The sequence below is a fragment of the Gossypium hirsutum genome, chromosome D01 (genome assembly GCF_007990345.1).
Source record: "Gossypium hirsutum isolate 1008001.06 chromosome D01, Gossypium_hirsutum_v2.1, whole genome shotgun sequence".
NCBI classification, from domain to species: domain Eukaryota; kingdom Viridiplantae; phylum Streptophyta; class Magnoliopsida; order Malvales; family Malvaceae; genus Gossypium; species Gossypium hirsutum.
Window position 1 is genome coordinate 46928707 of NC_053437.1, and position 25245 is coordinate 46953951.

At 33.1% G+C, this 25245-nt stretch overlaps 1 long non-coding RNA gene across 3 annotated transcripts; it reads left to right on the forward strand.

Moving 5' to 3' along the window:
- The first annotated feature begins 456 nt into the window (after positions 1-456).
- LOC121213627 (uncharacterized) lies at positions 457-8383 on the forward strand. 3 transcript variants are annotated; one of them, XR_005908981.1, is made up of 8 exons: positions 457-738; positions 1686-1718; positions 6645-6772; positions 6860-7387; positions 7468-7560; positions 7635-7736; positions 7893-8005; positions 8073-8383. It is a non-coding gene; the product is annotated as an uncharacterized lncRNA (long non-coding RNA). The 3 variants fall into 3 exon arrangements; XR_005908979.1 differs by having other exon boundaries at positions 458-738; positions 8097-8383; XR_005908980.1 differs by having other exon boundaries at positions 458-738; positions 6860-7337; positions 8097-8383.
- The last annotated feature ends 16862 nt before the right edge of the window (positions 8384-25245 follow it).

A 25245-nucleotide genomic window follows, 5' to 3' on the forward strand; every position in this document is an offset into this window, starting at 1 on the left:
ATAAAAATGGCACCGTTTTATTGGATTTCTTAGTGGTGTTTTTGGTGAAACGCTGCAATATGTTGGGCTGTAGTGGTGCTATCCTAAAAACGCTGCAAAAAGTTATTCTGTTTTTATTAAAACGGCGCCTTTTTTTTTGATTTTTTAGTGGCATTTTTGGTAAAACGCTGCAATAGGTCGGGCTTTAGCGGCGCTAGGTGAAAAACGCCACAAAAGGTTAATTTGTTTTAATCAAAACGAAGCCGTTTTATTTGATTTTTTTAGTGGTGTTTTCGTCAAAATGCCGCAATAGGTCGGGCTTTAGCGGCGCTACCAAAAAACACTACAAAATATTATTTTGTTTTAATCAAAATGGCGCCATTTTTGTAGGTTTTTTAGTGGTGTTTTCAGTTAAATGCTGCAATATGTAGGGATTTAGCGGCGCTATGAATAAACGCCGCAAAGGTTGATTTCTTTTAGGCAAAACGTCGTCGTTTTGCTTTCCTCCATTTTACCCAACCAATAAACCCGATGAACCTTATTCATTTCCCCCTTCTTCTGAATTTCATTTCCCCATTTTTCCCAGTCCGAGATCCTTAAATTTCACCGAAAATTTGCAGCCCAACCTTTTTTCCTCTGTTTTTTTCCCTCAACCTGTTCTCCTTATTCCTTTTTCCCCCTGAAATCCTTAAGTTCCACCCGAAATTAGTAGCCTAACTATTTTTCCCTAAATCGGCAGCCCTGAAATCAATATTGAAGGTTTGTTCTCGTGTCTTGATTTGTTTTTTTTCGTATGGATTTTATATTATTTTTGGGTATGTTTTAAGATGTGCGTATCTATATTTTAGCTTATTATTACTCAAAAATGGTGAACTTGGATTCGACTGATAGAAAAATGGATATGGGTGTTCATGGTTGTTCATGGCTGTTCATCTTTGTTTCCATAATTACAAATGAACATTTTTTAAAATAATTTTTGGGGACTGTTCGTTGGAATTTATAAAATCTAGGGCTTTCAGTTTCTACCAGGTTGAATTGGAAAGGCTTAATTTTGACTGTTAGGCAGCTTGTCGAAATCTCGTTTAACTGTAGATCCATTGAGTCATGGAAAGTTAAATTTTAGTCTTCATTGTCCTTCCGTGTAGTTGGAATTTCAGTAGTGTTTCTGTTTTCAAATTAATTCATGGAGCTGTTACTCGTGAGTTTGACCATTTAGTGTTATTTGGGTAGTATTGGTAGTTTTAAAACTTGAGAAATTTGCATTTTAGGTTTTAGGCTATTTAAAAGAAAAAAATACTGATGGAATTATGTGGCAGCCTTGTTGCATGGTGATTATGTGTTTGATGCTGTTAAGATTGAGAGATTGTGTTTGCCCCCGGTATCCTCTAGATGAAATAATGTTGTTAAGTTAGACTCTGAGTAAGTGAGGTGCAAAGGTCAATAATCTGTAATATGATGGTATTGTAATTGTTCTTCGTAACAAGTCGGTGAAATTGCAATCTGTCTCAAAGATATTGAAGTGTTAGTTCTCATATATAACTTCATGTTATAGATCTATTTGTGAATATATCTTCATGTTTTCGATCTAAAAAATATTTCCTGAATTTGCTGGAGCTATTTGAATCTTGCCCAATCTTCATTTCTTAATTCTAATGCTGTAACTGTTTCCATTGAATTTTGATTTTTTTTCTTCCTAATGCTTGTAGGAAAATATCAATTGCTTGCTCGGCAAGAGATTGGTAATTTCTTCTTCTGCATTATTTCTTTTTGTTCAAAATATTTGGTTAAAAGTTTCCTAACTTTGTCATGTAATTTACTCTACTATCCTTTTATCCTAGCTACCATCTTCCTCTTGCTTTCTTGTTGTTATCGGTTTTACACTGTTTTCTTTTGGGAAAGGGAAGGCAGGGCTTGGGTCTTTGGTTGTGTTATTATAAGTGATGTAGACTGCAGGGATCTTGTCTGGTTCGGTTCGAGCTTCAAACCCCAGTTTTAAGTGTTACTAATGTATGTTTGAGATAACTTTCGAAATATCTTGTTTCCGGGTTCGGGTCTGGTGAGATTGATAATTCAATATTATTGGTAAATTTGTTTTTATCTTGCTTTTGTGAGATTAAAAATACAATGGTTTCCCTTTTGCTTGTGTTTTTATCTTGGTAAATTTGTGGCACAAAGTAACATTTAGTCTTTCAAGTTGATAATTTTTTTCAATTCATTAAATATTATTATTTTTTGTCTAGATTAGCTCTTGAACTAAAATGTCAAAAAATGTAAAATATTTATTTTTATATATCATCATTAAGAGATGTTCATGTGGCACTCTGAGATTGTTCAATATATATAATTTTAAAATATATAAAAAGAGCTCTAATAAAAAATAAAAAAATAAAAACTATAAAAGTTTATTTATCATATCATTAAATTGTTATTAATAAAATTTATTAATCAATGTTTTAATTGTTATTTTAAGAAAAAATTCAAAGTAACGTGTCAATTTTCTTCTTCCAATTTTTAATTAATAATTTTAAACGGATAAAAGTCTAGTTAAGTAAATTATTTAATTTACTTTTTAATTTACATAGCTTACATAAATATATATCATATCAAAACTTACATAACTTACATAATTCACATAACTTAATAACTTTTATATATCATATCATAACTTACATAACTCACATAATTTACATAACTTAATAACTTTTATATATCATATCATAACTTACATAACTCACATAACTTACATAAATTAATAACTTATATATATCATATCATAACTCACATAACTTACATAACTTAATAACTTTTATATATCATATCATAACTTACATAACTTGCATGATATATAAATATATATCATATCATAACTTACATAACTTAATTATACTTGTAAATAAACAACTTGCCCGTGTAATTTATTATCAACTTTAGACTTCAAGAACTACGAAATTGACCAGTCTTGGATGAATTTGTCAAGGGTAAGCAACGACTATCGAAATGGAGTACAAACTTTTCTAAATTTTGCATTTCAAAATGCAAGCCAAGATAATATGATTCTTTACCCGTGTAAGAAGTGTGGCAACATTAATTGGCATTTTCGTGAAGTTGTCTACGAATATCTAATTGTTGATGGGTTTATTCGGGGGTATAAAAAATGGATTTTCCATGGAGAGTGCACACTTAGTAGAACCTCTTCAACGATTAATCTGGCTTATCCTCATAGTGCTTACCATCAGTCTGTTAGAGAAGATGATATGGAAGGTATGTTGCGGGATGCGTTTAATATGCGCAGTCATGGTTTGCAATCTTTCCACCTGACTTTGTTGCATCCGATGATTGTAATCATGGTGGAAATGCTTTTACCGAAACAGGAAGAAATGTACCTGATGAAGAGCCGAATGGAGAAGCGGCAAAGTTCTACACGTTACTTAATGAAATGAATGGAGAACTTTATGAGGGATCAAAATTTTTAAAAATGTCCTTCTGTATTCATCTTTTTCAATTAAAATGTTTGGGAGGGTGGACCGCAAACTCTTTGACAATGCTGTTAGATTTTTTAAGAGATATGTTTCCGTTTGCAAAAATCCCTCATTCATGCAAATATATGAAGAAACTGATAAAAGATTTAAGCATTGGGTACAACAAAATTCATAGTTGCCCAAATGACTGTATGTTGTATTGGGGTGATCGAAAAAACCAACAGTCTTGTCATGTATGCGATAAATCTTGTTGGATGAATAAAAATACAGAAGATGTGAATGAGGATAAAAATGATGCACAGTCAAGGAAGAAGCCAATTAAGATTTTGCGATATTTTTTGCTAATACCAAGGCTTCAAAGGCTTTTCATGTCGTCAAAGACAGCCGACTCTATGACGTGGCACCATGATGAACGAACCGATGATGAATTATTAAGGCATCCTGCAAATTCTTTAGCGTGGAAATCATTTGACAGTAAATTTCCAAGCTTTGCAAGTGATCCTTGGAGTGTGAGGCTTGGGCTAGCATCTAATGGATTTAATCCTTATAAAATCATGAACACGTCGTACAATACTTGGCCTGTAGTGCTTGTTCTTTACAATTTGCCTCCATGGATTTGCATGAAGCAATCCTCCTTTATATTATCTATGATTATTCCTGGAGAGAAAGGTCCCAGAAATGATATTGACATCAATTTGCAGCCACTTATTGAAGAGTTAAAACAGTTATGGGCGGGTGTTGAGACATATGATGTATTGAGAAAGGAGAACTTTAATTTACGTGCAGCTTTGTTGTGAACTATTAATGACTTCCTGGCTTATGTCAATTTATCTGGTTGGAGTACCAAGGGACGTTATACTTGTCCTTGTTGTGCTGCACAAACACGTTCGAAATGGTTATATAATGGGAAGAAATTCTCTTATATGGGGCATCGCCGGTGGTTACCGAGAAATCATAAATTTAGAATTCAGAGTATTCTATTTGACGGTACTAAAGAGTTAAGAGAAGCTCTTTTGTAGACCATTGGATCTGAAATCTTGTTCATGTTGAAAGATTCAGTTATGGGAAGATGAATCAACCACCCAACACACAAACAAAGAGAAGATCGAGGGATGAATCTGATGATGAATATGATGAAGAGGATGATCCTAATGAGGCGGACTTGTGCAAAAAAAGAAGTATTTTTTGAGTTTCTTATTGGGAGCAGCACATTTTGCGACACAATCTTGATGCATATTGAGAAAACTGTTTGCGAGAACATCATTGGGACAATTTTGAATGTCGATGGAAAATCAAAAGACAATCTTCAGAGTCGACTTGATTTAGTTCACATGAAAATTCAGCGTGATCTTCATCCCCAAGTACTTTTGAATGGGAAATATCGATTGCCGCTTTCTATTTTTTCAATTTCGAAGAAAGAGAAAGAAGTGTTCTGCATGGTCTTGAAGGATATAAAGGTTTCAGATGCGTATGCATCAAATATATCTCGATGTGTACTATGTCACATGATTATCCAATATAATGAAAGCCATTTGTGGCAAAGTTTTGAATGTTGAAGAACTTGAGAAAGTACAAGATCGAGCCGCTTTGACTTTATTCAATTTAGAGAAGATCTTCCCACCTTCCTTCTTCACTATTATGGTGCACTTGCTAATCCATCTCCCTCATGAAGCAATACTTGGTAGACCCGTTTTCTATCGATGGATGTATCCTATAGAAAGGTGCTAATTTATTTGTAAATTATTCATTCATTCACCTCTATGCCTTTAATTACAACTTTTGATAATATTGCATATCGTGTTTAGGTTCCTATCCAAATTGAAGTCTTATTGCCGTAATAAGCGTTCTCTAGAAGGATCAATTGCTGAAAGTTACTTGGTAGAGAACTGTATGACTTTCTGTTCTAGATATTTAGAAGATGTTGAAACAAAACTGAACAGACCAAGTAGAAATGCTGGGCTCACTGATCATAACTTGGCCGAAACTTATTTATTTCAAAGTTATGGAAAACCAATCGGCAAAGTTGAAATTGTAGAATTAGATGATAGATCGTGGGTAGAAGCACATCGATATGTTCTTTTTCACCATGATTCAATGGAACCATTACGCAAGTAAGTTCTATAATTTGAGAAATATTCATCTTTTTAATTTGTTTATCTTCTAACAAAGTAAACCTCTTTTTAACATAGTGAGTACAAACAAATCTTGAGATCTTGTTTACACTCCCGAAGATTACAACATCGAGAGATTAATAAGTTATTCACATAATCTTTTCATGAATGGTTAAGCCAAATGGTATGCAATTGAAGCTTTCACTGATAAATAATAATGTTTTCTCATAACATTTATAATTACTCAATTTACTTTCGATTCAATAGGTTTAGAGTCGGCAGGACATTAATGACGAAGTTAAATGGCTTTCCAAAGGTCTGAATAGAGTAGTAAAAAGATATAATGCCTTCCTCATCAATAGATTCGGATTTCATACGAAATATCGCGAGAGATTGAGGAGAACTCAAAATTGTGGAATAGTTGTTAATTCTTCAATTACAAGTTATGCTAGTGCTAGGGACAATAATCCTGTTGAGGGAAATGTGGAGTATTACGGACTTCTTACTGACATTATTGAGTTGGATTACTATGACAAATGGAAAATTGTTTTATTTCGATGTGATTGGGCCGATATTAATAATTCTCGTAGAATTAAATAAGATCAATTTGGTTTTACAATGGTGAACTTCTCTCGATTGATTCATACTGGACTACAATTGATAGTTGAGCCGTATGTATTTTCTTCTTAAGTGAAACAAGTTTTTTACTCGAAATATCCAACTGATAAGGGTTGGTACGTTGTACTCTGTAACATCCCTAGAGACTTGTTTGACATGGGCAATGGAAGTAGAGATGACATCGACGAAAGATCAGAAACTTTGTCTTTTCTAGAATAAAACTTAAATAAAAAATCCCTAGTACTAGTACACAATTTCAATGGGTTCGCCACGATGTTGATGAAGATATTTACGAATTATGATGTAGTAAGATTTTACGATTTTTTAATTATATGTAATATCATAATTTAAATCTTGGTCTTATTAAATATTTCAACTATTTTATATGTACTATTATTGTTGTAATTAGTTACTAAAATTTAAACTATTTTATGTGTATTGCAAATAAAATGCTTAGAAGAAGATTGCGAGATCTAAGTATTGTTCAAAATACTCCAAATTCGGAAGAAACAAATAGTGAACAACAGACTGCTATTGGATTTTCGAATGTTCCGAATACACCTGACGAACCTGCAGAAATTCAAAGTAATGTTAAATTTAATTTACATGCGTGTTGACTTTTATTATTGATTTCTTTTTCAAATTCTTATATTATAATATACCATTTTTCAGCTGAAAGTGATGTGACGCGCAGAGGTCGAGGACGTACACTACTTAAATATTTATACTAGTTAAATCCTGTCGAGCGTGTCAAAATATCTAGAAACAATCTTGGTCAGCCTGTTGGATCAGAAGCTCGACTTTTAGTTGGATATTTGGGCATTATAGCACGAAATGCCAATATGTTTCCTATCAACTACGAGTCATGACATCAAATGCCTGATAGTAACAAAAATCAAGCTCTCGAAAATATTAAAGTCACAAAACGTGAATGTAATTTATAATACTTTGGTTTAAGTTTCATTTATATTTACTTTCTAAACTTGTGTTTTTTGTAAGAGAGGTTTGCTTTAGAGGTCTCGGATAATTACGTCAAGAAGGCATTGGAAAAAAGATGGAGAGACCATAAAAATACTTTAAAGAAAGAATATTTGAAGAAAAAAATAACCCTCGAAGAGAAATTGCGAAATATCTCGCCAAGAATGTTGAGGTACCAACAAAAAAGATACAGTTAGATTTTTGAATTTAAAGAAAGAAGAGGTATTATGTACTTCCAAACTCTTATAATTATTCCGGTTTATAGTATTTACTATATACGTAATAATAATTTCATAATGTAGGATCGTGAACGAGTTGGAACAAGCAACAGGCAAAAACATAAATTCACTCACACAGCTGTGTCGAAAAGTTTTGCTTGTGTAGCTGAGGCCGAGGTATTTTAAATTTATTAATAGTATCAAATATTTATTACTTTCTATTAAATAATATTTTTACTACTATATTATAGGAACTATTGTCTGGTCAAAAAGTTGGACGGCTTCAGCTTTTTAACATAACACACAGGAAGAAAGATGAATCTCGTATGACTTCTGAAGCTGCAGAAATTATGGTATGTTTACTTAATAAAATTTGAATTATTTTAAATATTTATAGTGTTTAATTATAATGATTTAATTATTTGTTTGTAATGCAAATAATGTTAAGTTATGTTGCATTTATTTTTATAATATATATTGCATTTCTAACTCTTTGATTGATTTATTAGGAGAAGATAAAGGATAAAAAGGTAGAGTATGAAGCGGTTACTTCGAGTGATAGTTCTGTTCATCTTGACGACATTGATAACCGGATTATTACTGAAGTTTAAAGTCCTAAAAGGTATGGTCGGGTTCTATTTCAAGGATCTTTTGTTAACCCAACCCAATATTTTGGATCCAACTCACAGCAATACATGCCTTCGGGGAGTTAGGCTCAAGCTGAAGTTCAGAGGTTAAGAGACCAGATGGTACAAATGCAAGCGAGAAAAGATGAGCGAATTGCTCAACTTAAAGTAGAAGCTGAAAGAAAATATGAAGAACTCCAGCTACAACTTAAAGCAGAGGCAACAACGAGAGAAGCAGAGCAAATCAAAAAGTACGACGCACTCCAGCTACAACTTCAGAATATGATGAAGATGTTTCAGCAGTTGCAAAATCCGCCATCTTAGACTATTGTATGAATATTTTTAACATTTTAACTTTTAACATTATTGTAAGAATAATTTGAATTATACTTCATTTATCAATTTATATCATATATCTTTCATTGAATTTGAAGTCATTTAGGTTTGCTATTTTTGGTTGGATTCCATGCTACAGGAAGGGTTGCATATGGATGAAAATTGGATGCTACAAATTTGCCAAAGTTAGTGGCATTTTTTTGTAAAACACCGCTAAAGAACGGTACTTTTAGTGGCGTTTGTGGAAAAAGCGTTGCTAAAGGTCATGTTCTTTAGTGGCGTTAGGTCATGTTCTTTAGTAGCGTTTGTGATACCTTTAGCGGCGATTATGTTAAAACCCCGCTAAAGGTCATGTTCTTTATCAGCGTTTGTGACAAAAGCGCCACTAAAGAACATGACCTTTAGCAGCGCTTCTCTTTAAACGCCACTAAAGGTCATGATCTTTAGCAGCGTTTGTGATAAAAGCGCCCTTAGAGGTCATGTTCTTTAGCGGCATTTATGTAAAAAAATGCCGCCAAAATTAGCGACATTGTCTATAGCAGCATTTTTTGCGGCGCTTTCTAAAAGCCTATTTTGCTGTAGTGGAGTCTATCAATTTTAATGTGATTGGCTAAACGAGAAGGGTTGGTAAAGGGGGCTCGAGTAAGCAGAAAAGGCCTATAGATCTCTCATTTACTATTTGCTGATGATAGTATATTATATGGGGAGGCTTTAAGAAGGGGGAACAAACGTTAAAGACGATCCTTATGTAGTACGAAGATGGTTCTAGTCAGTGTGTTAATTATAAAAAGTCTACAGCTTTTTATAGTACGAATACAACTAATTAGATGATAAATTGCATTATACAAATCTTGAATGTCTGAAATTCTATTGTCACATGCCAAAAATCGAGTTAGTAAAAATTGAGTTAATAAATCAAGAGTGGTCACGACCGAATTTTTATTTAGATAATTTTTTGCTCATAAATAAATATCAATTATAGTGATTGAGTAGTGGTAGAGCTGTCCTTGATGATCTGGGTTCGAATCCCTTCCTTCTCATTAATTTCTTTTTGGTGCAAATTCTTTTTAAACCCTTAGCAAAGGTCATCCCATGTTTTTAAATATTTTCTGTTAAAATGATGAAAAGAAGTAATGTGGTCAAGTCGTTAACTGCTTAGATAATTTCCTAAAGGTCCTATGTTTAATTCTCCACTTCCAAATTTTTATTTAATTTTTTTGACAACTTTAGCTAGTGTGAACACTCCTTGCCGTCCAACCTAGTTACCATGTATGGGAAAAGATTATTTCCTTGTGTACGAGTCAACCTTTCCTCATTAAGCCCCATTTTCACTCCCATGATCCCTTTTTTGCTCATTTGTCCCCTCAACATACCATTCTCTTCACCCTTACCTTTTGTGATGTTCATTGAACCTAGAAAAGATGAAGAACACCCTTTTGTTACATCTTTTCATTGTCATTCCCCTCCTTTGCTCCTCTATTTTCTCTCCTCCTCCTCTTTTGCACCACATTGAACCACCATTATATTGATGTTGGTCTCCTTTCCTCCACCGTTAGCCACCACCATTCAACTTAAACACCACCACTTCATCACCCATCCTCTTCTTCTCTTCTTTTTTTTGTTCCATTGCCGCCTTTAACGCCACCCACCACCACCGTGTCAACTACCGCGCAACTCCTCTCTTTTTTATTATTTTCTATATTCTTATTTCTTCTCTTTTTAAGTGAGTGATCGAACTCATATTTTCTTCTCCTCTTCTACCGAATCGCCAAACTGCCACCGTCGTTGCCGTAACACCATCGTCGATGGTTGAGATTCTTCCTCATTTTTTCCTCAATTTTCAACCTTTGTTATTCTTCTAAGTCATCAAAAATTCTGAATTATTTATTTTTTTAATTAATTCTTAATTCTAAACTTTTTTATGGACTTATCTTCAAAAATAGTCCTCTTTAGATCCTTCTTTCCTCTCCGATTTGTGTGCAAGACAATCTATTGATCCTTTCGTTCCAATCGTGATAATGTAAGCATAATGGTTGTGAAGAAATGTTTTTCTTCTCCTTATTTTTCTTCCCTTGGCCAAATACTTTAGACAATCTTAGTAAATTATTTTCCTCGTGTATTAACATCTCTTTTGTTATGTATTGTTTAAGGGTCGATCAATATCAACCCGAGAGACTACTAAACGTTGGGATTTAAATCGCTTATCCGAGAGATTATTTTAAGGGTAAGTGATAAAGGAAAAATCGACACCACTATTGTATCAACCTTATTGACGATCGTTATTAACGTAAGATCACCATTTGTTGATTGATTAGTTAATCTAATCGTTAGATCCACGTGTGGGCATTCTTAGAGATTTGTTGCACATCAGATCTACGATTCGGTGTCGATTTTAACACTAAACTAAATTAAGTCTTTATTTTATATTGATAAAAATGTTGTTACTTAAATAATGTTATTGATAAGGATACTTTATGTATCCATAAAGAGAGATAAACCATCAATATGGATTCTGTCAAGTAAGTATTTCCCCAAACCGTATATGTTGTGAAAAAGCATATTATGTGATATTGATGCTTATTATTGATTTGAAAAATATGTACATCCCATTCTCATGTTATGTGATTATATGGCATACTTAATGTTCGCATGAAAATAAATTGTGAAATTTTGGTACCATGTGTACATATGAGATTTGCGTGTTAGATATGCCTATATGATTTGAGTGATTTTGGTCACATCACATGCACGGGGTGGGATATGTCAAAGGTGAAAGTATGTGGCAGTTTATCTGCATTAATGTGACACTGTTCATGATTTTGATTATGTGGCAGTATATCTGCGATTTTGGTGGCTTGTCCATGATATTGATTATTTGTTGTTTATCTGTGATTTTGGTAACACTGTTCACAATTTGGTGTGTTGGATGGATGAGTTCTAAGGAACTTGAGTTCGGTAGCAGAGATGAGTAGGACCGTTTTCATAAAATCTACATCGTTTTACGAAATGTGCATTGAAATGATCATGCATAGTATAAGTGTGAAATATTGAGTTATATGAAATTGATATGATTATTATAATTGTATAATGTATATGCTTATATGCATGTGATTGTGTTTATTTCAATCTCACATTGAGCTTTATAGCTCACCCCCTTTAGTTTTTTCATTTTACAGATAATCCCGAGCTTAGGATTCGATGATGGCATTTGGAGGATTTTTTCAGAAGTCTTTTTAAATTAAAGTAATTATTTTATTTTGACATTTTAGGTTTGTAATAAGTTTGAGTATGAATTGTGGCATGAAATTTATTTTGGGAATTTTTCATTTTGATTTACATAAATTGCTTGCATGATTTTAAGTTTTTTAAAAAATTTGCATAAATTAGTATTTGATAAGATTTCACTTGAAACTCGATTTTTAAAATAGAACCTGCCAATAACAAATTTTTCCGCTGCATTTCTGAAAAAGGAGTTTTTAATAAAATTAGACTTAGTTTCAAAATTATTAATATTTACAAATGAGTTTTCTAAAGACATTTGATTTATGAAATTAATGTGTTTTTATTTCTGAAATAATGACGAGTAACCAAGTTCTCCAATTTTGAATAAAAAGACAAATGATTTAGAAGTATGATTAAAAATTCGAAATAGTTTAGAATAAATAATTGAATGTTTCCAATTGAGATATGATTTATTTCGATTCTTGAAATTTGCACGGTTTTATGAAATTAAAATAAATGTTTTATTTCATTTGTTTTGAATTGATAAGCCAATAGTTTTAAAATATATTTTTTAAACTTCTGAAAGTTTATTTTAGCCATTTTCGTGGACAAATGGATTTTGAAATGAGATTGAAAATAAAGTTGACCAATCGATTTTACTAGTTTTGAATGAATTGTGCAACTGGTTTTAAAAAAGTACATTTGAAATCAAGAAAGTTTTTCTAGGCCATTCCGGTGGCCAATGTAACTTTCCGAATTTGGCCATAACGACTGGGCTAGGTTTGGGGTGTTACATTTACAAACCTTGAAAAATATCTTGGTCTGCCTAATATGATTGGTCGGGGAAATAAGTTGACGTTCCAAGTATTAAAAGATCGCATGAGGCAAAAGATTGAAAGTTGAGTACAAAATACTTATTGCAAAGAGGGAAGGAGATTTTTATAAAATCAATTCTTCAGGCAATCTCGAAATATTCAATGGCCTATTTTTCACTGCCCAAATCGTTGTGTCATGATATGGAGAATATTTGTGAGAACTATTGGTGACAAAAAAGGTCACAGAAAAAAGAGGGATTCATTAGTGTGAATAGAAGCAACTGTGTGAATTAAAGGAGAATGAAGGCTTGGGTTTTTGCAATTTAGCTTAATTTAATTTATCTGTACTTGCTAAACAAGGTTAAAGGTTACTTAATTATCCTAATTCGTTACTTGCATGTAATTTGAAAGTGAAATACTATCCGGATATAGGTTTTTTGAGTGCAAGGTTAGGAAATATACCTTCCTATACCTAGAAGAGTATCTGGGTTGCCAAAGGAATTCTCCAAGAAGGGTTATGTTAGCGAGTAGGGACTGAAACAAAAATCTCGTTACGTGACTCGGCGTGGGTACCAAGAGCTGCGAATTACATAATTCAAAATAGTGAGAGATGTCATGAATATATCTTAGTGGTAGATCTAATTGATAATGCTACTAGAAGTTGGAAAGTGGATTGTATAAGGGATATCTTTAGTGATCCTGATGCTAAAAGAATCCTAAACATCCCACTGTCAAAATTCCAGCATGATGACTACTAGGTGTGGAGAGGTGAGGCATCTGGGGAGTTTACAGTTTCTAGTGCCTATATATCTCTATTACAACATTCTACCGCGGCTATCCAATTATACAACCAAATAGAGCATGCAAATTTTTACAAGACATTGTAAGGGTTGAATTTGCCATCCGAACTGAAAATTACAATTTGGCACATTATAAACAATTTTCTGCCTACTCTATATAATCTACAGTATAAGAGAATCACTAACTAAGGCCTTTGTTCGAGATATGTAGGTGAGGCTAAAACTAGTGTACAAGCTTTGCATTATTGCCTTGTGATAGAGGATATATGGCATCATTTGAATTGGAATTGGTCAGATGCAGTGATTCACATAGAGCTAATAGAGTGGGTTACCTAGTTTTTTTAACACACTTCTATTATCGAGAGTTAATTGTTTGCATGTGCCTTATGGGCTATCTAGACAGAACAAAATAAATGGATGCGTAAGGGGAAAAAGAGATCACGGTTAGTCATACCAGAATCTATAAGGAATTATGTTCAGGAGCTTGATGGGTTGAAAAGTTCCATAATTGTTCAAAGGACAGAGTTGGAAAAATGGCGGGCGTCGGAGTACCTGTTCATGAAAGTAAACTTTGACACAACTTTCAAAAAACAAGAGAATAAATCTTGCTCAGGGATTGTAACCAAAGATAATGGGGGACAAGTGTTGAGTTCGAAAGTGGTAATAAATGAAAACTTACCTTCATCTTTTGAGATAGAAGCACTTGCATGTATTCAAAGTAGTCAACTGGGACTGGATCTAGGATTTTTGGAGGTTGAAATGGAAGGGGATGCTCTCTCTATTATTAGAAAATACAAAGAAAAGATGAGGACAAATAAAAGATCGAGGCATACATTAGAGATGGGAAAGGCCTTAGCAAAAGTTTCTGCACTTGTAAATTCAAATATAGACCTAGATCAACAAATGGGGTTGCCCACTTATTGGCTATCGAGGGCATGAAGGTGGGGGAACAGTTGTGCCTGCGAGGTGGGGTTCCTAGGTTTGCTAAAAGAGATGTGGAAAGGGATGGAAAAGAAGAGGGTTGCTGATTCTTTTCTCTGTTTTGATGTGAATGATTTGGGAGAGAAAGAGCCTAAGGAAGAAAATTGAATGAGCCTATGAAAGGTCAATAGAAAATTGGAAATGAAAAGAACTTGTACCAAGGATTTTTCCAATGCACTTCTTGGTTATCAGGACTTGTGCCACATTAATTAATTAGGTTGAGGCTAATAAGCTTCTAGTGTCACGGGCCAAAGTGCAAAGCCCGTGACCATGGCACAAGAAGCACCCATAGAGGTCTATCGATTAGATGGGGAACATTTAGCTCACAAGAACTGGCCCGATTTAGAGAACTATTGAAGAAGCCTGTCAGATTGAAGCCTGGTTGGCCCGATGATAAAGATATGGCAACTTAGGCTAATTTTGGTAACTAATCTTAGAAGATAGAGAGAATCATATCTTGTAAAGATTAGATTAGATTTGATATGGCAAATCTTGTAAATCCCTAAAATTAAGGGATATAGTGAATCTCGTCCGTCGATGTAAATGTATCTTGACCGTCGGTTTTGGGGGAGCTCAACTATAAATAGAGAGCCTTCCCCTCATTTGTACTCATCCATTGTAAGGTGAATTCTTAAGAGTAATAGAATTCCTTGAGCATTTACTCAAACACTTTGTGTGCATTCTTTCTTTGGTTTTTCTGTTGTTCTTTTGTAGCTTCTTTTGGCACATTCGCTTCCGCTATACAAATTGGTGCCTTGGAGGAGTTCTAAGGAATCCTCACTTTTGGGCGTAAAGGCTGACTTAGGCGAGTTTGGAGCAAACGGATCGCCTAAGGTCGCACGGTTTGCGAGACGAAAGGTCTAGCTCCGTGACATTAGATCAAGCTCCATATTGTTGGTTGGATTTGGGTTTCGTTCTTGGCCTTTTTATGATTGTTTTGTTTAGGCTTTTGCAAGTATTTTGAATAAAATTTCCAGCTATCATTCTTTAGAAAAAAAAGACTCAGTTTATAAAAAGCCACATTACAAAAAAGTCATTAGATTGATCAATCACGAGCAACCTTTCAATTGAGTAATTTTTTTAATGTGATAACTTTTAATTTTTACACAAAATTTCTATTTTTAACTTCTGCGTTGTTTTGTATGTTTCACTATTTTAATAAGTTATTTTTAACATTAATTATTGTTTTGGTGTAAGTATAGTACAATAGTGTGGGTTGGTTTTCAATATTCTCATGTCTAGCTAAAATAGTTTTTTTTTGTCGATAATAGTTGAGGTTTTAAACTTTTAAGAAATTAAATTCGATTTATTATGAGTAAATCATGTTGCATGAATCCTTCTCCAATTAATTTGAGTAACTCATGTTGCATGAATCATTCTCCAATTAATTTGAGTCGATTTAATTATTTTGTTTTGTATTTATAAGGATTGATTTTGATTAAGATTATTAATATAATTGTAATGCAAAAGAAATCTTTAAGTCAAATCTAAATATAATGGAATGTAAATAATCTCATCATTCATAGCATCATATTACGATTTAGATTTACTACTTTCCATAGCTTGTAAAAATGTATCTAGGCTATCTTCAACAATACATCATAGTCAAACTCATTTAGGTACATTGTATAATTAGTAGGAGTTGCCAATCATTTCATTCGAGGAGATCATCTCAAATCAACACCAATAATTTCTTATGGAGGATATTTCACAATCATTGTCTCTCTTGTGCAAATTCAACTATTTATTATTCATTATGATCCTCCTCAAAATAACTACTTAATAATAATATCTTAAAATATATAAAACTATTAATTTTATTAAAATTTTAAGGATCATTAAAATATGTAAAATGTTGAAGCAATTTTTGGGCAGTGCTTACTTAATGGTGTCTGGCACAACTCAACTTAGAAATTTGCAATGTTTGTGTTGGTAAATTTTGGTAACAAAATCCATAGGCTTTGATTCTAGTTGATACTTTGGTCTACCACAAGCCTATTTTTTATATCAAAATTGTTTATAGCAATATATCCTTGAGATTGGTTTTGATGGAATCAAAGGCAATCGACTTCCCATATTTGTTGGATTTTATCAAATTGGGTAAAATTTGGAAGTACATCTTGGAGATTCAAGACTTATCTTGTGCTCATTGAAGATGTTCTTTATGCTTATTATCTTGGTAGTTTCAAGTGAAGATTGATTATAATTAATGTAGCATGTTAGCAAGTCTTGATTCCTTATAAATCGAAGAGACTTGTGTAATACCCAATTTTAGCCCGGGCTCACATATGGAAACATAATCTTCAAGGATATGTAATCTTAGATATGATATGCAATCTTAGATATGATATATGCAATCTTAGATATGATTTATGCAATCTTAGAAGATATGATTTTGTATTCTTAGAGATTTAATTTGTAGATACCTTTTAATCTTAGCCGTTGATGTAATTAATCTGTACCGTTGGATTTGGGGAGGCTCAATTATAAATAGATGCCTCTCCCTTCATTATAGGGGGGAAGTTGGAAGTAATAATAATTGTTAAGAGTATTCCCTCAAATTTCTCTTTCTCTTGCATTTTTATTTTCTTTCGCGTGTTTAATAGGGTCCTTTCGACTTCATTTATTTGCGGATTTAGGCCCAGAATTTATGTCAAAGCTCGATTTAGTCTTTTTTTATTTATTATTTATTTTTATTAAATTTGATTTTCTTGTTATTAAGTTATTATTGTTGTTATTATTATTATCATTATCATTATTATTACTATATATACACATACGCATATTTTTTACAATAATATATATACATACATTTGTTTAAAAAACTTTTATAAACACATGCACATATTATATATATTTTATTATTATTCTATTTGCATAACTTTTATATACATGTATATACATTTACATTTTATATACATATACATTTTTTATTTCCTAACTTTTATATGCATATATATATACTTTTATATATTTTTTACTTTGATAAATATGTATATACGTATGTTTTCTTATATTATTCTTCATAAATTTTTATATATATATTTCTAAATTAATTAATTTTAATATATGTAATTATTATTATTTGTTTATATATATATGTAATTATCTTTTTTATAATCTATATATATGTATATAATTTTTTTTATATATGTACATGTATATATTTTGTACCATTTTTTCTCTTTATATTTTTTTGTTTATTTCCTTCTTTTGTTTATCAATTTATGTTTTCATTTATATTTTAAAAGCATGTTTTTTCATTTCGCTCATTTATTTGATGCTTTGCATGTTATTGATTTATTTTTATTTATTGATTTATTTGTTTATAATATTTCTATGCCATTGTTGTATTTATTACTATTGTATTTGTTCTCACAATATTTATACATACATTATAACATTAAATTATCTTTTACTCGAATTTAAAAATGGAAAATTTTCAAAATAAAGATAATACTCGTATTTAGGATTTTCAAGAAAATTGAGCCCTAAAGTATTGGGTTCTGATTTTCTTCGTAAAATCTAACAATCGAGGATTGTTCTTTAATCAAACAAAATAAAACTTGTCATCGGGAATTCAATGTGTTGTGTCCTAATGTATTGGATGTGACACGTTGATTTCTCGAGATAAAGATTTAAAAAATATATATATATATATATATAAAGGAAATATTGAATGTTTGAGATTTTAAGAAATCGTGCCCTAACGTATTGGGCTGCGATTTCTTCATAAATTTTAAACAATTAAATATTTTCTTAAATTTTATTATACGAGTTTTTTGGACCAACTCATCTTGAAGAGAATAAAATGTTGTGCCCTAACGCATTGGGTGTGATATTTTTCTTTTCAAAAAAAGAAAGTCTTAATAAATAATTTCATTTAACTAAGGATAGTATTTTTTTTAAATTCTCGACTTTAAGACATTAATTAATCAATTTGGTACCAATTTTTGGGTGTTACGAGGGTGCTAATCCTTCCTCGTACGTAACTGACTCCCGAATCCGTTTTTCTGAAACTCGTAGACCAAAGCTATTTTTTAGGTGATCCAATCACACCTTAATAAAAGATTGGTGGCGACTCCCAATTTTTGTTTTTTTTTAAAGTCGACAACTAATTTTTGTTTTTTTTCCAAAAGTAAAAAATGGTTTCGACAGCTTGGCGACTCCACTGGGGACTTTTTAAAAAAATACGAGAGTCAAGCCACAAAGTTGATTAATTTTTGTCTGATGGTCGAGAAAATATATTTTTTAAAAAATTCATGAGATCCTTTTGCATTCATTATTTTCTTGCTTAATTGATCTTTGCATTATACATTACATGAGTTGAATGATTTTACCCTTTTAAGTGGGAGTGAGAAACTATTCCTTCGTGAGGTTTTCACCTCCGTATAGGATAGTGGATCGCTTTCGGAATACATCGGTACCTATGCCTTCGTGAGATTATCATCTCCGTATAGTCATAGGGAAAATGTGTTCCCCTGAACCAAACTTGATCTATATGAGCCTATAATGGGTGAAGATCGAGGAATCTACTGGTTCGGGTACCCTTACTTTAGAACCGAACCGCATATAATGAGCCTTAGGAGCCTACCCTAGGTAGAATCACATCGAATGTCTAGAGGTCACCCGAAAAATTGGTTTAAATTTACGATCATTTTGTTGTATTTTTTCTATTTTTGTTACGATTATAATTACTTCGGTTTGTAATTACTTTATTGGTTTGAATTTTGATGTTTCTGTATATTGCATTACATAACCACTCGATTATATCCTTTTAAGTGGGAGTGAGAAGCTATTTCCTTCGTGAGGTCTTCACCTCCGTGCAGGATAGCGGATTGCTTTCGGGATACATCCGTACCTATGTCTTCGTGAGATTTTCATCTCCGTGCAGCCATAGGAAAATGTATTCCCCTGAACTGAACTTGGTCCATATGAGCCTATAATAGGTGAGGATCGAGGAATCTGCTAGTTCAGGTACCCTTACCTTAGAGCCAAACTACATATAGTGAACCCTAGTTGCCCACCTTAGGAATAATTACACCAAACCCTAGTGGTTTCCCGAGTAGATGCTCAATTTGTTTCTTTCTTGCTTACTTTTGTTTTGCACTAACTTGTTTCGTTTTGTTATGGTTATGATTGCATTGCATTTTCATCATAGAAAAGAGGTGTTGATTCACGTTCAGTATCTAAATAGAGAGCTTGTCATAAGAAAACGGATTTCTTGATAAAGTGGGAGATAATACGGTCGTCCAAATATAGTCCGAGAAAACGTAACGAGAGAAAGATGATGGTCTAAGGGAGGACTACGCAACTTTGCTTCGTTGCCCGAGGATTCAAGTTGATAAAGATTATTCGAGAGTCGTCAACCTCTCAACCTTTTAAAGAGAAGCCAACGAGCATTATGAGGATGAATAAGCAACAATTCGCGACCCGAATCAAGCAAAAAGGAGATGTGTTTAGAGGGATCTCATGACTTTGAAGATGACATAGATTGTAGCCTATTTCCGGACTTGTTAAGTATGGTCAAACAAGTCGAGAAACGGATCTTACCCTACAAAGAATCATTGGGATACATGACTTCTCCTTATGTGGGGCATGAAGATCATTTGGTCGATCTCGCCCAAAGAATCTGACGGTCATCGATTCATCTTTGTGGTCGTCAATTACTTTACTAAATGGGTGGAAGCTGCTTCATATGCCAATGTCACAAAGTCGACAGTTAGCAAATTCGTGAAGAATCATATGTCAGTATGGAACGCCAAAAGGATCATATCTGACAATGTACTAAATTTGAACAACAGCACAATATCAAAATTTTACAGTCTGTCCACGATTAATGTCATATTGCCCAAAAAAAAGATGGCGCAAAAAAAAACTCTATCGGGGCAATGCCTTTCTCTTGGGCCCATCGCGGTTTTGCCTATTGAAGATAAGATTCTTTCTCTCTGAGTTTTTGGATCCAATTTCGATTGAAGAGGAATGTTCCAAGTTATTCATCATGGTCAAATGCGCCAAAAGCAAATGATGCGAGCTCACAAAAAATGTCCGCCCTAGAGAATTCCTTGAGAGGGACCTGGTATTGAAGAAGATCCTTCCCATACAAAAAGAACTTTATCCCAAGCTGGGAAGGACCTTATGTAGAAGGCCTTATCTGGAAAAGTGTCAATTTTTATCAGAAGGGATAACAAGGACATGCCTAATCCTATGAGTTCAGATTCAATCAAAAATATTTCAAAAAAAAAAGAAAAGAAAATAAAAGAAAAAGAAGAGGCCAAGGTGAAAATCCGTAAAGGATTCCTTGAGACCAAAAGGGATTTGAGTTGAAAACCCGAAAAGGGCGGCTCAAATTTTGATCAAAATAGGACATGAGATGATCATAGTAGCTCAAATTTTGATCAAATTAAGGCATGTTGTGATCTTGCTATACCTGAATCAACAGGAAAGGGTAGGCGACATCTTGGGACATCGACGAAGTACTGTAGATCTTCTAAACACATGTCAAACTCAGAATGATCTTCAGAAAGTTTATACAGAGAAGCTCAAGCTGTGATATCTGGGGCACCCGGTTTTCATACTATTTATATTGAATTTATTGTTCTTGGAATACTTCATTCTTTCCCAAGATACACATTCCCAATCAATTTCTTTGTTATCCTTATTTACTATTTTTTAATAATCTATTCCTTTCAAGTTATGCTCAGAACCAATTGTATTCTCATCCATTGTTATACCCTTTTTGCAAGCATGTTGCATTGGAATAATGATTAATGGACTAATAAAACTTTCACAATGGAAGTTTGGCATATTACTCTAGAAGTTTCTAAATAATACAGGAACCTGAAACAAGACTATTGTTTAGAACGCACCATGTTTAAAGGTTGGAAATCTCAAAAGGAAGAGTTTAAATTAGGACTTTCTCTTTGGATTTTGTTGTCAAAAACATTGATTGAACAAATTTAAAAAGCTTAAATAAACAAGTAAGAAATGATCACCAGACAGTAGGAAGAGGTTTCCTCGGAGAAGAAAGCCTTCATTTATGCATGAGCCTTTGGTACGATACCCTAGGAATGGTGTAAGGGACCAGTGAGATTTAGATCTTGTATCCTTGAATTGTGATAGGAGAGGATCGAGAAAAAGCCATATATTCCTACCTTTGGGTTACAGTGGGAGAATGATGGTACAAATTTTGTGCCCAAATGGATTGAACTTCGAGGTTTACAGTGGGGGGCAACCTGACTAAATGTTTCTTCAAAAAAGCCAACCAAGCAAGAAGGCGTTGTAGCACATCAGTGTTAAAGCCTTAATAAACTTCAAGCAATGACAACCTAAGTGGGATCATTCTCGAAAAAGAAATTATTAAAAATTATGCATTCGTGCAAACACCATTCACACATGTCTAGTTAGGTGCATTTGATTCATTTTATGCCATCCTAATCATTAGGTATAATTAGGTTCATTATACAGGTCATGTTCCCCAGAGAGCAGATCAGTGAAGATAACAGATCTTGCCTTCCTGCACCGACAGCGAAGCAGATCGAAGACACCAACCTTGTCTCCCTAGGTTGTAGCGGAGCAGGTTAAAAATAGCAGATATTGCCTTCCTGCACTAACAGCGAAGCAGATCGAAGACACTAGCTTTGCCTCCCTGGGTTGCAGCGTAGCAGGTTAAAAATAGTAGATCTTGCCTTCTTGCACCGACAGCGAAGCAGATCGAAGACACCAGCCTTGCCTCCCTAGGTTGCAGCGAAGCAGGTTAAAAATAGTAGATCTTGCCTTCCTGCACCGACAGCAAAGTAGATCGAAGACACCAGCCTTGCCTCCCTGGGTTGTAGCGGAGCAGGTTAAAAATAGCAGATCTTGCCTTCCTGCACCGACAGTGAAGCAAATCGATGACCCCAACCCTATCTCCCTGGACAACAGTGGCATAGGTTGAAGATTGTGAATCCTATCTCCCTAAGCAACAGTGGAGTAGGTTAAAAATAACAGATCTTGCCTTTTTGTACTGGCAGTGAAGCAGATCGAAGGCATCAGTCTTATTGCCTTGACGTTGCAATGGAAAAGATTGAAGCCACAACGGTGAATCTTATTTCTCTGGCGTTGTAGCGGAGCAGATTGAAGCCACGACGGTGAATCTTATCTCCTTGGCGTTAAGGCTTGGATTAGCTGAAGTGGAGCGGATTGAAGCAGTTGGCAACGAATCCTATCTCTTTGGCATTACAATGGAGCAGATTGAAACCACGACAGTGAATCTTACTCCCCTGGTGGTGTAGTGGAACAGATTGAAGCTACGACGGCGAATCTTGATTCCCCAACATTGCAATTTAAAATACTGAAGATGGCGAATCTTATCTCCTTGAAGTTGCAGTGGAGCAGATTAAAGCAAATAATCCTATCTCCCTGAAGTTGCAGTAGAGTGGATTAAAACCACAGATCTTATCTCTCTGAAGTTGAAGTAGAGTAGATCACATCGGGTCTTATCTCCCTGAAGTTGCAGTGGAGTAGACTCAAGAAAGCAAGTTTTATCCCCTTGAAATTGCAGTGGGGTAGACTAAATAAACAAATCCTGTCTCCCTAAGTTGTAGTGGAGTGGATTGGAGTGATGAATTTTATCTCTCTAAAATTACAGTTAAGCAGATTAAAAGTTATGAGTCACCAATCCTATCCCTCCGACATTGCGGTGGAGTGGATCGAGACACCAATTCCTATACCTCTAAAGATGCAGTAGGATGGATGTGGCTGTTTGAAGAAGAAGAGCACCAAGATCCAGTGTGACCGGGCAAAAATTGGCCATTTCTAAAGTCTTTGCTCCGTTCCTGTTACACGACAACGAGCAAAGAGGGGCAGCTGTAATACCCAATTTTAGCCCAAGCTCACATATGGAAACATGGTATTCAAGGATATGTAATATTAGATATGATCTGCAATCTTAGATATGATATGTAATCTTAGATATGATATATGTAATCTTAGATATGATTTATGCAATCTTAGAAGATATGATTCTGTAATCTTAGAGATTTAATTTGTAGATACCTTTTAATCTTAGCCGTTGATGTAATTAATCTGTACCGTTGGATTTGGGGAGGCTCAACTATAAATAGATGCCTCTCCCTTCATTGTAGGGGGGAAGCTGGGAGTAATAATAATTGTTAAGAGTATTCCCTCAAATTTTTCTTTCTGTTTCATTTTTATTTTCTTTGGCGTGTTCAATAGGGTCCTTTCGACTTCATTTATTTGCGGATTTAGGCCCAGAATTTATGTCAAAGCTCGATTTAGTCTTTTTTTATTTATTATTTATTTTTATTAAATTTGATTTTCTTGTTATTAAGTTATTATTATTGTTATTATTATCATCATCATCATTATTATTATTACTATATATACACATACGCATATTTTTTTACAATAATATATATACATACATTTGTTTAAAAAACTTTTATAAACACATGCACATATTATATATATATATTTTATTATTATTCTATTTGCATAACTTTTATATACATATATATACATTTACATTTTATATACATAAACATTTTTTATTTCCTAACTTTTATATGCATATATATATACTTTTATATATTTTTTACTTTGATAAATATGTATATACGTATGTTTTCTTATATTATTCTTCATAAATTTTTTATATATATATATTTCTAAATTAATTAATTTTAATATATGTAATTATTGTTATTTGTTTTTATATATATGTAATTATCTTTTTTATAATCTATATATATGTATATAATTTCTTTATATATGTACATGTATATATTTTGTACCCTTTTTTCTCTTTATATTTTTTTGTTTATTTCCTTCTTTTGTTTATCAATTTATGTTTTCATTTATATTTTAAAAGCATGTTTTTTTATTTCGCTCATTTATTTGATGCTTTGCATGTTATTGATTTATTTTTATTTATTTATTTATTTGTTTATATTATTTCTATGTCATTGTTGTATTTACTACTATTGTATTTGTTATCACGATATTTATACATACATTATAACATTACATTATCTTTTACTCGAATTTAAAAATGGAAAATTTTCAAAATAAAGATAATACTCGTATTTAGGATTTTCAAGAAAATTGAGCCCTAACGTATTGGGTTCTGATTTTCTTCGTAAAATCTAACAATCGAGGATTGTTCTTTAATCAAACAAAATAAAACTTGTCATCGAGAATTCAATGTGTTGTGTCCTAATGTATTGGATGTGACACGTTGATTTCTCGAGATAAAGATTTTTTTAAATCTATATATATAAAGGAAATATTGAATGTTTGAGATTTTAAGAAATCGTGCCCTAACGTATTGGGTTGCGATTTCTTCATAAATTTTTAACAATTAAATATTTTCTTAAATTTTATTATACGAGTTTTTTGGACCAACTCATCTTGAAGAGAATAAAATTTTGTGCCCTAACGCATTGGGTGTGATATTTTTCTTTTCAAAAAGAGAAAGTCTTAATAAATAATTTCATTTAAGTAAGGATAGTATTTTTTTAAATTCTCGACTTTAAGACATTAATTAATCAATTTGGTACCAATTTTTGGGCGTTACGAGGGTGCTAATACTTCCTCGTACGTAACTGACTCCCGAATCCGTTTTTCTGAAACTCGTAGACCAAAGTTATTTTTTAGGTGATCCAATCACACCTTAATAAAAGATTGGTGGCGACTTCCAATTTTTGTTTTTTTAAAGTCGACAACTAATTTTTGTTTTTTTCCAAAAATAAAAAATGGTTTCGACAACTTGCATAGGTGATTTGGTTTGAGAGCACTTATTCTTGTTCATTGAGGAACGTTTCTTATGAGTACATTGAGTGAAATAAAATGAGTTACTTGATTAATGTCTTAAGTTTTCAAGGGAAAACTGAAAGGAGAGTTGTTGAGATCTTAGGTACAAAGTGAGGAGTCTAATCTGGTGAGTGTTAGAGGTTGAAATCACTTGTTGTATGAGTTTCTAAGATAGTGGATTATCTCTCTAGATAAGGCCCCGTAGATGTAAGGAAACCAACTTCCGTAGACTATTCTGTGTTCCTTGTTTTACTATCTTATTTATACTTG